At 47.2% G+C, this 13,070-nt stretch overlaps 1 protein-coding gene and 3 non-coding genes across 4 annotated transcripts in view; all 4 read left to right on the top strand.

The window, feature by feature from the left end:
- snx5 (sorting nexin 5) overlaps nucleotides 1–13,070 on the top strand; it is a 75,236-nt gene that overhangs the window by 27,869 nt on the left and 34,297 nt on the right. The window lies entirely within an intron of this gene.
- Nucleotides 2,811–2,924, top strand: LOC140202389 (U5 spliceosomal RNA). The gene has a single exon (XR_011887104.1). It is a non-coding gene; the product is annotated as a U5 spliceosomal RNA (small nuclear RNA).
- On the top strand, nucleotides 7,402–7,515 carry LOC140202388 (U5 spliceosomal RNA). The gene has a single exon (XR_011887103.1). It is a non-coding gene; the product is annotated as a U5 spliceosomal RNA (small nuclear RNA).
- LOC140202382 (U5 spliceosomal RNA) lies at nucleotides 11,072–11,185 on the top strand. Its single transcript, XR_011887097.1, has one exon. It is a non-coding gene; the product is annotated as a U5 spliceosomal RNA (small nuclear RNA).

Below are 13,070 nucleotides of genomic sequence, written 5' to 3'. Positions count from 1 at the left end.
TTTTATTATGGGTAAGAGGGTAGGATAAAGGGCGAATGTGATTGCTGAAAGTGGGTGATCAGCATATGTTGCAGGTAAAATCTCTGCGTCCCGGGCTGAAAGACGGAGTTTTGGTCTGTAGGAGAATGAAGGGTTATCCCCAGTAGGAAGGAAAGAGTAGCAACACTCACAACACGCTGGAGGAACTCAGCAGGTCGGGCAGCATCAGTGGAAAAGATCGGTTGACGTTTTGGGCCGGAACCCTTCGTCAGGACTATAGGGGGAAGGGGCAGAGGCCCTATAAAGAAGGTGAGGGGAGGGTGGGAAGGAGAAGGCTGGTAGGTTCCAGGTGAAAAACCAGTAAGGGGAAAGATAAAGGGGTGGGGGAGGGGATAGGCAGGAAAGGTGAAGAAGGAATAGGGGAAAACACAATGGGTAGCAGAAGGTTGTGGAACCACGAGGGAGGTGATAGGCAGCTGGGGGAGGGGGCAGAGTGACATAGGGATAGGGGAAGGGAGGGGGAGGGAATTACCGGAAGTTGGAGAATTCTATGTTCATACCAAGGGGCTGGAGACTACCTAGACGGTATATGAGGTGTTGCTCCTCCAACCTGAGTTTAGCCTCATCATGGCAGTAGAGGAGGCGATGTATGGACATATCTGAATGGGAGTGGGAAGCAGAGTTGAAGTGGGTGGCTACTGGGAGATCCTGTCTGTTGTGGTGGACGGAGTGGAGGTGCTCGATGAGGCGGTCCTCCAATCTGTGTCGGGTTTCGCCGATGTAGAGGGTTTTCTATTCCAGGACATGTCAAATGTCCGCTTTCTTTAAGGATCATGGTTTCCCTTCTGCTGTCATTAATGATGCCCTCACCCGCATCTCCTCCATTTCCCGCACTTCGGCCCTCACCCCGTCCTCCAGAGTTCCCCTTGTCCTCACCTACCACCCCACCAGCCTCCGGATCCAGCACATTGTCCTCCACGACTTCCACCACCTTCAACAGGACCCCACAACTAAGCACCTGTCCCTCTCCACCCCTCTCCGCTTTCCACAGGGATCTGTCCCTCCGCGAATCCCTGGTCCATACGTCCCTCCCCCCGATCTCCCACCCGGCACTTATCCCTGTAAACGCAAGTGCTACACCTGTCCCTACACCTCCTCTCTTGCCACCATTCAGGGCCCCAAACAGTCCCTCCAAGTGAGGCAACACTTCACTTGTGAGTCTGTTGGGGTCATCTATTGCATCCGGTGCGGCCTCCTCTACATCGGTGAAACTCGACGCAGATTGGGGGACCACTTCGTCGAGCACCTCCACTCCGTCCGCCACAACAGACAGGATCTCCCAGTAGCTACCCACTTCAACTCTGCTTCCCACTCCCATTCAGATATGTCCATACATGGCCTCCTCTACTGCCATGATGAGGCTAAACTCAGGTTGGAGGAGCAACACCTCATATACCGTCTAGGTAGTCTCCAGCCCCTTGGTATGAACATAGAATTCTCCAACATCCGGTAATTCCCTACCCCTCCCTTCCCTATCCCTATGTCACTCTGCCCCCTCCCTCAGCTGCCTACCTCCTCCCTCTTGGTTCTGCCTCCTCCTACTATCCATTGTGTTTTCCCCTATTCTTTCTTCACCTTTCCCGCCTATCACCCCCCTGCCTCCCTTCCCTCACCCCTTTATCTTTCTCCTTACTGGTTTTTCACCTGGAACCTACCAGCCTTCTCCTTCCCACCCTCCCCCACCTTCTTTATAGGGCCTCTGCCCCTTCCCTCTACAGTCCTGACGAAGGGTTCCGGCCCAAAATGTCGACCGATCTTTTCCACTGATGCTGCCTGACCTGCTGAGTTCCTCCAGCGTGTTGTGAGTGTTGCTTTGACCCCAGCATCTGCAGATTATTTTGTGTTTAGGAAAGAGGAGCTGAGGTCAGGTCAGAGCAGCCATGAGTTTACTGAAGGGGGTCAGGCACGAGGGGCCAAATGGCCTCCGCTTGCTCCTTGTTTTCCGGTCTGGGTGTTGCCCACGTTTCCCATTTTGGGCTGTCAGTGTAGGCTAAAGGGATCGGGGGTATGGAGAGAAGGCAGGTACAGGGTTCTGAGTTGGATGATCAGCCATGACCATACTGAATGGCGGTGCAGGCTCGAAGGGCCGAATGGCCTACTCCTGCACCCATTTTCTGTTTCTTTGATGTAATGGGTAACACATATCGTTCATAATAGAAACTGTTAACATTATTCACAAACACCGTCTTTGAGTTGTGATCACTTTAAGAATCGGTGTCTGACCTAATGACGTCAGTGTAAGGTGACTGCTTTTGGTTTGTTGGTAATGGAAGGGCCGTTTGTTCAGCACATAAAATTAACCTCGTGTTTTATTCACAAATCCGACACTAGGACGTCAAGATGTCCCGAGAAGAATGCTGCGGGAGCCTGTGCTGTATTGCCTGGTTTATTCTTGTAATTTATACTGTGAATAAAGTTTATTTTGATAAAAAGATTCTACTTTTCCCTGTGGATCACATTGTGACCCAGGATTTCTTCTCCGTGACACACAACACATCAGAAAGAAAACCAGCGGAAGTTCAGCCTGTGGCTGATCACGCCCCGCCCCCTTATTTACATACCACAATGCTTTGCGCAAATGAAAAAATATATATAATTCCTTTTGTAATTCCCGTTAAGACTTTGTAAATCAACTTTTTGCTGCTTGGAGAAGTTTTGTTAAATCGTTGTTTGTGTTCCAGTGTGATTTTGGTTACAATTGTAGCTGGTCGTATTTACTTTAGAAGGGTAGGGGATGTGTGAGGAGAGAATGGAGAGGGTTCAATGTCAGTATACTCTGGTTTCTCTTCCGATCGTATAAATCTTTCGCCTTTTACTAAAGATTTCCGTGGAGAGGAACACTCAGAGTCTCAGACAATTTTTTGTTGCCCTGCTTCGGTGGGGCTGCTCTAATGTGCAAAATAGATGTCATTTACCATTCACTTCCATGGTGTTTCTTCCATTGAAATTAAACCTCGGTAGGTTGGAGCACCATTGCCACAACAAACAGGGTGCCAGCCATTTCAACTCTGCTTCACATACCCATGCAGGTATGGCCACAGTTGCTGGTGAAGGTAGCAGGCCGGGCAGCATCTCTAGGAAGAGATACAGTCGACGTTTCAGGCCGAGACCCTTCGTCAGGACTAACTAAAGGAAGAGTTTGTAAAATTCACCAGCAACTTTGATGTGTGTTGCTTGAATTTCCAGCATCTGCAGAATTCCTGTTGTCAGATATGTCCACACATGGCCTCCTCTACTGCTATGATGAGGCTAAACTCAGGTTGGAGGAGCAACACCTCATATACCATATAGGTAGTCTCCAGCCCCTTGGTATGAACATAGAATTCTCCAACTTCTGGTAATTCGCTGCCCCTATCCCAGTTTCACTCTACCCCTCCCCCAGCTGCCTATCACCTCCTTCTACTACCCATTGTGTTTTCCCCTGTTCCTCCTTCACCTTTCCTGCCTATCCCCTCCCTCACCCCTTACTGGTTTTTCACCTGGCACCTACCAGCCTTCTCCTTCCCACCCTCCCCCCACTTTATTTATAGGGCCTCTGCCCCTTCCCCCTACAGTCCTGATGAAGGGTTCTGGCCCGAAATGTTGACTGATCGTTTCCACAGATGTTGCCCTACCTGCTGAGTTCCTCCAGCGTGTTGTGAGTGTTGCTCAGTAGGTTTGATTTTGTACCGTATAGCCTACATTATAATAAGGGACTACTTTATGTTTTAGTACTTAAAGTACATGTTTTGAATCTGCCAATTTGTGGATTGTTTAATTTATTCCAGACAATAGAATGAAGACCTATTTACTTCAGTGCCGGACAATCTAGAGAAGAACCCCTCCCCCCAGAGACTTGAGTTATAAATGGGTCTTAGACCAAAAAATGGCTTGTTATAATTGGATATTATTACCTTACTTTTATAATTTGATATTAAGTTGCTAAGTAAACAAATGGTAGGCGTTTGTATGTTAAGGGTAAACATATTTGTTTAGCATAATGTCCCAGTTTATTTAAAAAGAACAGTTGATACACTATTAAAATAAAAGGGGAGGAGAGTACCATATAGCCTACATTATAATAAGGAACTACTTTATGTTTTAGTATCACGGCGTTGCATGTGCTATGTTACGTAACTGGCAACAATAAATATCAATCGAGACAGGTTATATAAAAACAACCAAACATTTATACACGGATAAACGATAAGGTAAAAAACAAACGAAAACCTTAACCGGAAGTTAACCACTATGCAGCCGTTCACCAACTCGTCACTCGGCACTGGTTTTTAAAGCGTTAACTGCGAAAACAGTTCTTAAAGCGATAAAGGCAAATATAGTTCTTAAAGCGATAAATTCAAAAGTCCAACAGATTTATACGTTCAATTGGGAGAGATGTCTCTGGAGAAGAATTTCTTCATAGACGCGACTTTCCTGCTGGTTCTGTCCACAGGATTCACGATGCCGAAAATAAACAGTTTAAAACAACTGACTTTAAATTCTTTTACAGAGAGAGCTTCCTTTGCATGAACTCTTTGCTCTTTTTGGCAAGAGTTATCCTCGATGCAGGTAGCTACTCCTCCAACGAAGACTCAATAGGGTCGATCCTTTATTAAACTGCCAAACGATGCCGACTCCTCTCAATCCTTCGATCCTGTACTTCGATAGGTTCTTCAGTCTCCCTTCTACTGTTGGAATTGGGTAAATCAACACCTAGCAAAAATTTCCAGTCCAATAATATTGTATCTTGCAATAGAACGCACACTGTTTTAAAAATGAAACTGCGTCACAAAAACAAACACGCAACAGAAACGGAGACAACACGTTCTACCTGGAAATCTACAAACTAAAAGCCTACTGCATCATCTGGGTCAACCCTTATATATCCATGGTGCACATGTCATCACGTGACCTCACATCGGTGGGAAAATCACACCAGGTGACCTCTAAAAGACCATTACATTATTCTCTCAAAAAAAACCTTGTGCATGTAACAGCTATTAGGTGTGTATTGATCTGTACGTGTGTGCTGAGTTCAGATTCTGCCAGTAAAGAACCATGAACCTTAGCTCCCATCTCCAGTGTTTTTATTAATAGAATTGTTGTGTAACCAGGCCACATACACAACAGATTTGAATGAGGAATGAAGTGTCTTGACTCACTTGTGGACACTCCACACACTTTGGGGTCTGCCCAGTGCTTGTTGCTCTTCCAGTACAAGAAGTGAATGAACCTTCCTGACATGTTACAGGCTGTGTAAGTATATGTTAAGGCATTGGTCAGACTTCACTGAGAGATATTGTGAACAGTTTTGGACCCCTTTTGAAAGAAAAGACAAGCTAGCATTGTTCATGAATTATTCCGGGGATGAAAGGGTTAACATATGAGCAGCGTTTGATGGAGTTTAGAAGAATGAGTGGGAAACCTAACAAATATCGAAAGGCCTTGAATCTAGGTCATGGGAAGTCTCCACGACCTGAACTTGAAATAGAGGACACAGCCTCAGAATACAAGGATGTCCCTTCAGGATAGAGATGAGAAGGAATTTCTTTAGCCAGAGGGTGATGAATCTGAAGAATTCATTACTACAAAGGGCTGTGGAGGTCAAGTCATTATGTATATTTAAAGCAAAAGCTGATAGGTTCTTGATTGGTAAAGTGTGGAAGTTTATGTGGAGAAGGCAGGAGAAAGCCTTTGAGAGGGAAGATAAATCGGCTATGATGGGGCAGACTGGATGGGTCAAATTGCCGAATTTGTTCCTCTGTCTTATGGTCTTAGGGGTTACGTAGAAGCTTGGTATGACCAAAGCAAGTATTTTGTGGGATGACCTGCCTAAGGCCCTTCTGATACCGGACATCCAGGGGCTAGGTCCTGTGTACAATAAAACATGACTGAAAGCATTGACTGTCTCATGTAAGAATGAAAGAGGTTGTGTGGTTTATTCTTGTAGGGTAGGATATAGGGCAAATGTGACGCTGAAAGTGGATGATCAGCATAGACAAATCCCCAGGGCCAGATGGTCTGCATCCCAGAGTGCTTAAGGAAGTAGCCCAAGAAATAGCGGATGCATTAGTGGTAATTTTTCAAAACTCTTTAGAATCTGGATTAGTTCCTGATGATTGGAGGGTGGCTAATGTAACCCTGCTTTTTAAAAAATGGCCTCCGCTTGCTCCTTGTTTTCTGGTCTGGGTGTTGCCCACGTTTCCCATTTTGGGCTGTCAGTGTAGGCTGCAGGGATCAGGGGGGTATGGAGAGAAAGCAGGTACAGGGTTCTGAGTTGGATGATCAGCCATGATCATACTGAATGGCAGTGCAGGCTTGAAGGGCCGAATGGCCTACTCCTGCACCTATTTTCTATATTTCTATGTTTCTATATTGCAGGTAAAATCTCTACATCCCAGGCTGAAAGATGGAGTTTTGGGCTGTAGGAGAATGAAGGGTTATCCCCTGCAGGAAGGAAAGAGGAGCTGAGGTCAGGTCAGAGCAGCCATGAGTTTACTGAAGGGGGTCAAGCACGAGGGGCCAAATGGCCTCCGCTTGCTCCTTGTTTTCCGGTCTGGGTGTTGCCACCATTTCCCATTTTGGGCTGTCAGTGTAGACTAAAGGGATCAGGGGGTATGGAGAGAAGGCAGGTACAGGGTTTTGAGTTGGATGATCAGCCATGACCATACTGAATGGCGGTGCAGGCTCGAAGGGCCGAATGGCCTACTCCTGCACCCATTTTCTGTTTCTTTGATGTAATGGGTAACACATATCGTTCATAATAGAAACTGTTAACATTATTCACAAACACCGTCTTTGAGTTGTGATCACTTTAAGAATCGGTGTCTGACCTAATGACGTCAGTGTAAGGTGACTGCTTTTGGTTTGTTGGTAATGGAAGGGCCGTTTGTTCAGCACATAAAATTAACCTCGTGTTTTATTCACAAATCCGACACTAGGACGTCAAGATGTCCCGAGAAGAATGCTGCGGGAGCCTGTGCTGTATTGCCTGGTTTATTCTTGTAATTTATACTGTGAATAAAGTTTATTTTGATAAAAAGATTCTACTTTTCCCTGTGGATCACATTGTGACCCAGGATTTCTTCTCCGTGACACACAACACATCAGAAAGAAAACCAGCGGAAGTTCAGCCTGTGGCTGATCACGCCCCGCCCCCTTATTTACATACCACAATGCTTTGCGCAATTGAAAAAAAAAGAATATAATTCCTTTTGTAATTCCCGTTAAGACTTTGTAAATCAACTTTCTGCTGCTTGGAGAAGTTTTGTTAAATCGTTGTTTGTGTTCCAGTGTGATTTTGGTTACAATTGTAGCTGGTCGTATTTACTTTAGAAGGGTAGGGGATGTGTGAGGAGAGAATGGAGAGGGTTCAATGTCAGTATACTCTGGTTTCTCTTCAGATCGTATAAATCTTTCGCCTTTTACTAAAGATTTCCGTGGAGAGGAACACTCAGAGTCTCAGACAATTTTTTGTTGCCCTGCTTCGGTGGGGCTGCTCTAATGTGCAAAATAGATGTCATTTACCATTCACTTCCATGGTGTTTCTTCCATTGAAATTAAACCTCGGTAGGTTGGAGCACCATTGCCACAACAAACAGGGTGCCAGCCATTTCAACTCTGCTTCACATACCCATGCAGATATGGCCACAGTTGCTGGTGAAGGTAGTAGGCCGGGCAGCATCTCTAGGAAGAGATACAGTCGACGTTTCAGGCCGAGACCCTTCGTCAGGACTAACTAAAGGAAGAGATAGTAAGAGATTTGGGAGGGGGAGGGGGAGATCCGAAATGATAGGAGAAGACAGGAGGGGGAGGGATGGAGCCGAGAGCTGGACAGGTGATAGGCAAAAGGGATATGAGAAGATCATGGGACAGGAGGCCCAGGGAGAAAGACAAGGAGCGGGGAAAAACCCAGAGGATGGGCAAGGGATATAGTCAGAGGGAGAAAAAGCAGAGAAAGAATGTGTGTATATAAATAAATAACAGAAGGGGTACGAGGGGGAGGTGGGGCATTAGCGGAAGTTAGAGAAGTCAATGTTCATGCCAGCAGGTTGGAGGCTACCCAGACGGAATATAAGCTGTTGTTCCTCCAACCTGAGTGTGGTTTCATCTTTACAGTAGAGGAGGCCGTGGATAGACATGTCAGAATGGGATGTGGAATTAAAACGTGTGGCCACTGGGTGATCCTGCTTTCTCTGGCGGACAGAGCGCAGGTGTTCAGCAAAGCGATCTCCCAGTCTGCGTCGGGTCTCGCCAATATATAAAAGGCCACATCGGGAGCACTGGACGCAGTGTATCACCCCAGCTGACTCACAGGTGAAGTGTCGCCTCACTAGGAAGGACTGTCTGGGGCCCTGAATGGTGGTAAGGGAGGAAGTGTAAGGGCATGTGTAGCACTTGTTTCGCTTACAAGGATAAGTGCCAGGAGGGAGATTGGTGGGAAGGGATGGGGGGGAAGAATGGACAAGGAAGTCGCGTAGGGAGCGATCCCTGCGGGAAGCAGAGAGGGGGGACCCATCCTCTGGGCTCCCCCCCCCTTTCTTTCTCCCTAGGCCTCCTGTCCCATGATCCTCTCATATCCCCTTTTGCCACGCTCTTGGCTCCATCCCTCCCCCACCTGTCTTCTATCATTTTGGATCTCCCCCTCCCCCTCCCACTTTCAAATCTCTTACTATCTCTTCTTTCAGTTAGTCCTGACGAAGGGTCTTGGCCCAAAATGTTGACTGTACCTTTTCCTAGAGATGCTGCCTGGCCTGCTGCGTTCACCAGCAACTTTGATGTGTGTTGCATGTTCTTGATTGGTAAAGTGTGGAAGTTTTTTGTGGAGAAGGCAGGAGAAAGCATTTGAGAGGGAAGATAAATCGGCTATGATGGGGCAGACTTGCTGGGCCAAATTGCCGAATTTGTTCCTCTGTCTTATGGTCTTAGGAGTTACGTTGAAGCTTGGTGTGGCCAAAGCAAGTATTTTGTGGGAATGACCTGTCTAAGGCCCTTCTGACACCGGAAATCCAGGGGCTAGGTCCTGTGTACAATAAAACATGACTGAAAGCATTGACTGTGTCATGTAAGAATGAAAGAGATTGTGTGGTTTATTCTTGTAGTCTTTAATTATGGGTAAGGGAGGGTAGGATATAGGGCGAATGTGATTGCTGAAAGTGCAAGTATATTGCAGGTAAAATCTCTGCATCCTGGGCTGAAAGACGGAGTTTTGGTCTGTAGGAGAATGACGGGTTATCCCCAGCAGGAAGGAAAGAGGAGCTGAGGTCAGGTCAGAGTAGCCATGAGTTTACTGAAGGGAGTCAGGCACGAGGGGCCAAATGGGTTCCGCTGCTCCTTGTTTTCTGGTCTGAGCGTTGCCCACATTGCCCATTTTGGGCTGTCAGTGTAGGCTGATGTAATGGATGACACATATCGTTCATAATAGAAACTGTTGGACATTATTCACAAACACAGTCTTTGAGTTGTGTTCACTTTAAGAGCCGGTGTCTGACATAATGATGTTAGTGTAAGGCGATTGCTTTTGGTTTGTTGGTAATGGAAGTAAAGGGCCGCGGCTTATGTTAAGCACATAAAATTAATCTTGTGTTTTATTCACACAATCCTACAGTAGTACATCAAGATGTCCCGAGAGGAATGCTGCCAACTGGCACATTCCAGGCTCCGTGCTGAGGGACACACGGAAACCTGGTGCAGCCACTGCAAGGGCTCGGTGGGGAAGGACCACAGTGTAGGGTTCATTCACTACAGGACGGAGAGGGGCCGGGTCGAGTGAGGAAGCCCCACAATTAATGTAATAGTGAACCACCCCAGGGGTCACATGAGTGGCAACAGTCCTATTGGTTACAGCAACATTCACAACACGTTGGAGGAACTCAGCAGGTCGGGCAGCATCCGTGGAAAAGATCAGTCGATGTTTCGGGCCGGGACCCTTCGTCACGACTGAAGAGGGAAGGGGCAGAGGCCCTATAAAGAAGGTGGGAGGAGGGTGGGAAGGAGAAGGCTGGTAGGTTCCAGGTGAAAAACCAGTAAGAAGAAAGATAAAGGGGTGGGGGAGGGGATAGGCAGGAAAGATGAAGAAGGAATAGGGAAAACATTGGGTAGTAGAAGAAGGAGGCGGAACCATGAGGGAGGTGATAGGCAGCTGGGGGAGGGGGCGGAGTGAAATAGGGATAGAGGAAGGGAGGGGGAGGGAATTACCGGAAGTTGGAGAATTCTATGTTCATACCAAGGGGCTGGAGACTACCTAGATGGTATATGAGGTGTTGCTCCTATACCAAGGGGCTGGAGATTAAGGAATGGAATTGACACTCCGTAACACATTGACTGTGAATGTAACAATGAAAAGGTATTGCATGGTGTATTCTTGTAATTTTTCCATTACAAATAAAGTTTATTTTGATTTTTAAAAATTCTAATTTACAGTATCTGCACTTTTCCCTGTGTATCACATTCTGATCCTGGTTTTGTTCTCTATAACAGTTAACACACTAGGACAAAAAACACAAAGTTCAGTCACAAACAGGAGACAATTCTGCTGGTGCTGGAAGTCCAAGCAACACATACAAAATGCTGGAGTAACTCAGCAGGACAGGCAGCACCTATGGAAAAGTGTACAGTCGATGTTTCAGGCCAAGACCCTTCAGCAGGAGTGGAGGGAAAAAGAAGAGTCCGATTTAGGTGGAGTGGGGAGAGGAGAGCAGGAACTCAGGGTGATAGGTGAAACCTGGCGGGGAGTAAAGCTGGGAAGTGGATTGGTGAAAGGGAAAGGGCTGGAGAAGGGGGAATCTGATAGGAGAGGACAGAAGGCATTGGACAGAGGACAGCCCCCTCATTTACATACCAAAATGCTTTGCGCCTCTGCTCAAGAATAATAATTCTTCTTTTGGTTTGCTCACGCTTAGAGTTTGTAAAATAACCTTTTACTGCTCAGAGAAGTAATGTTAAATCGCTGTTTCTGTTCCAGTGTGATTTTGGTTACAATTGTAGCTGGTCGTATTTACTTTAGAAGGGTAGGGGATGTGTGAGGAGAGAATGGAGACGGTTCAATGTCAGTATACTCTGGTTTCTCTTCAGATCGTATAAATCTTTCGCCTTTTACTAAAGATTTCCGTGGAGAGGAACACTCAGAGTCTCAGACAATTTTTTGTTGCCCTGCTTTGGTAGGGCTGCTCTAATGTGAAAAATAGATTTTTATTATGTATGGAGTGTATCCACCAATGTTCATTACAAAGCCCTGGATTTGCAGAACTATCTGGACTACACCTCTTCCCACCCCTCACCGTCTCTTAATTTCCCCCGTCTCTGCTGCATCTGCTCTCAGGATGAGGCTTTTCACTCCCGATCGAAGGAGATATCCTTTTTTAAAAAATGGGCTTCCCTTCCTCCATCATCAACACTGCCCTAAACCGCATCTTTTCTATCTCACGCAAGTCTGTCCTCACGCCATCCTCTCATCACCCTACCACCCCACCAGTTTCTCTGTCCAGTGCATAATTCTCCAAATTCTGCCATCTCCAACAGGATCCCACCACCAAACACATCTTTCCCACCCCCCCCACTCCCTGCTTTCCGCAGGGTTGCTCCCTATGCGACCCCTTGTCCATTCGTCCCTCCCCACTGATCTCCCTCCTGAGGCTTATCCTTGCAAACGGAACAAGTGCTACACCTGCCCCTACACCACCTCCCTCACTACCATTCAGGGCCCCAAACAGTCCTTCCAGGTGAGGCGACACTTCATCTGTGAGTCTGCGGTCATGTACTGTGTCCGGTGCTCCCGGTGCAGCCTCCTGTATACCGGTGAGACCTGGTGTAGATTGGGAGACCGCTTCGCTGAGCATCTACACTCCGTCCACCAGAGCAAGTGGGATCTCCCAGTGAACACCTTTTTTAATTCCACTTCCCATTCCGATATGTCCATCCATGGCCTCCTCCCCTGTCAAAATGAGGCCACACTCAGGTTGGAGGAACAACTCCTTGTATTCAGTCTAGGTAGCCTCCAGCCTCCAACCTGATGGCATGAGCATTGATTTCTCAAATTTCCAGTACTACCTCCACCCCCACTTCACGAATCCCCATTCCCTTTTCCCTCTGACCTTATCTCCTCGCCCACCCAGCACCTCCCTCTGGTGCTCTTCTCCCCTTTTTTCTTTCTTCCTGGGTCTTCTGTCTCCTTCACCAATGAACTTCCCAGCTCTTTACTTCATTCCTCCCCCTCCTGGTTTCACCTATCACCTGGTGTTTCTCTCTCCCCTCCCCCCAGCTTTAAAGTCTACTCTTCAGCTTTTTCTCCCCCCTCCAGTCCTGCCGAAGGGTTTTGGCCTGAAATGCCAACTGTATGTTTTTCTGTAGATGCTGACTGGCCTGCAGCATTATGTGTGTGTTACTATGGATAAAGTTTACTTAGAGATATTCAAAGTGAATGGGTGTGAAGGGCTACCTGATCTATTCCTGGTGTGACACCTTGGCCCCTCTCTCTGCCGTTGCATCAGGAGGTCTCTGCCTAAAGCCCGATCCCTGGAGGAAAAGTCCCAGCTGTGGTCTCATGGTTGTTGGAAGTTCACAAAGCTCCTGAACGTGGGGAATTAGAGGCCAAGCTGGAGTCATAGGTCTTTTGCTGTCTGCTCCACCTTCGAAGGATAGCAACAGCCATGGATAAGGCCGGGATGTCCTAGCGACAGACCAGCGTGAGCGAAGACTGGTGGCTGCCCCAGGGTCAGTGAGTTGTCGGTGGTTTCCAGAGTCGAAGCTTTGTATGGCAGGAAGACCAGGGTCTGATAGCCCCAGGCCCCCTCTCTCCCCCCCACCCCCCCGGAGTGGGAGGGGAGGATCAGGGCCTGTTTCGTTACTTGTTGAGTTCTGTGCTGTTCTGCCGAGCGTTATGGACATGCTCTTGTTGGTGCTGGAATGTGCAGCAAAGTGGTTGCACCCCACCCAGCACATCCCTGGGTTTGTTGGTTGTTAACGCAAATGACGCATCTCACTCTTTCAGTGTAGATGTGATAAATAAGCTTGAATCTGAACTTCATTCCAATGATTCCACAAATATGTGAGGA

This window comes from Mobula birostris, chromosome 8 (assembly GCF_030028105.1).
Source record: "Mobula birostris isolate sMobBir1 chromosome 8, sMobBir1.hap1, whole genome shotgun sequence".
Taxonomy (NCBI): domain Eukaryota; kingdom Metazoa; phylum Chordata; class Chondrichthyes; order Myliobatiformes; family Myliobatidae; genus Mobula; species Mobula birostris.
The sequence above is the reverse complement of the archived record's forward strand: the minus strand, read 5'-3'. Positions and strand labels throughout refer to the sequence as shown.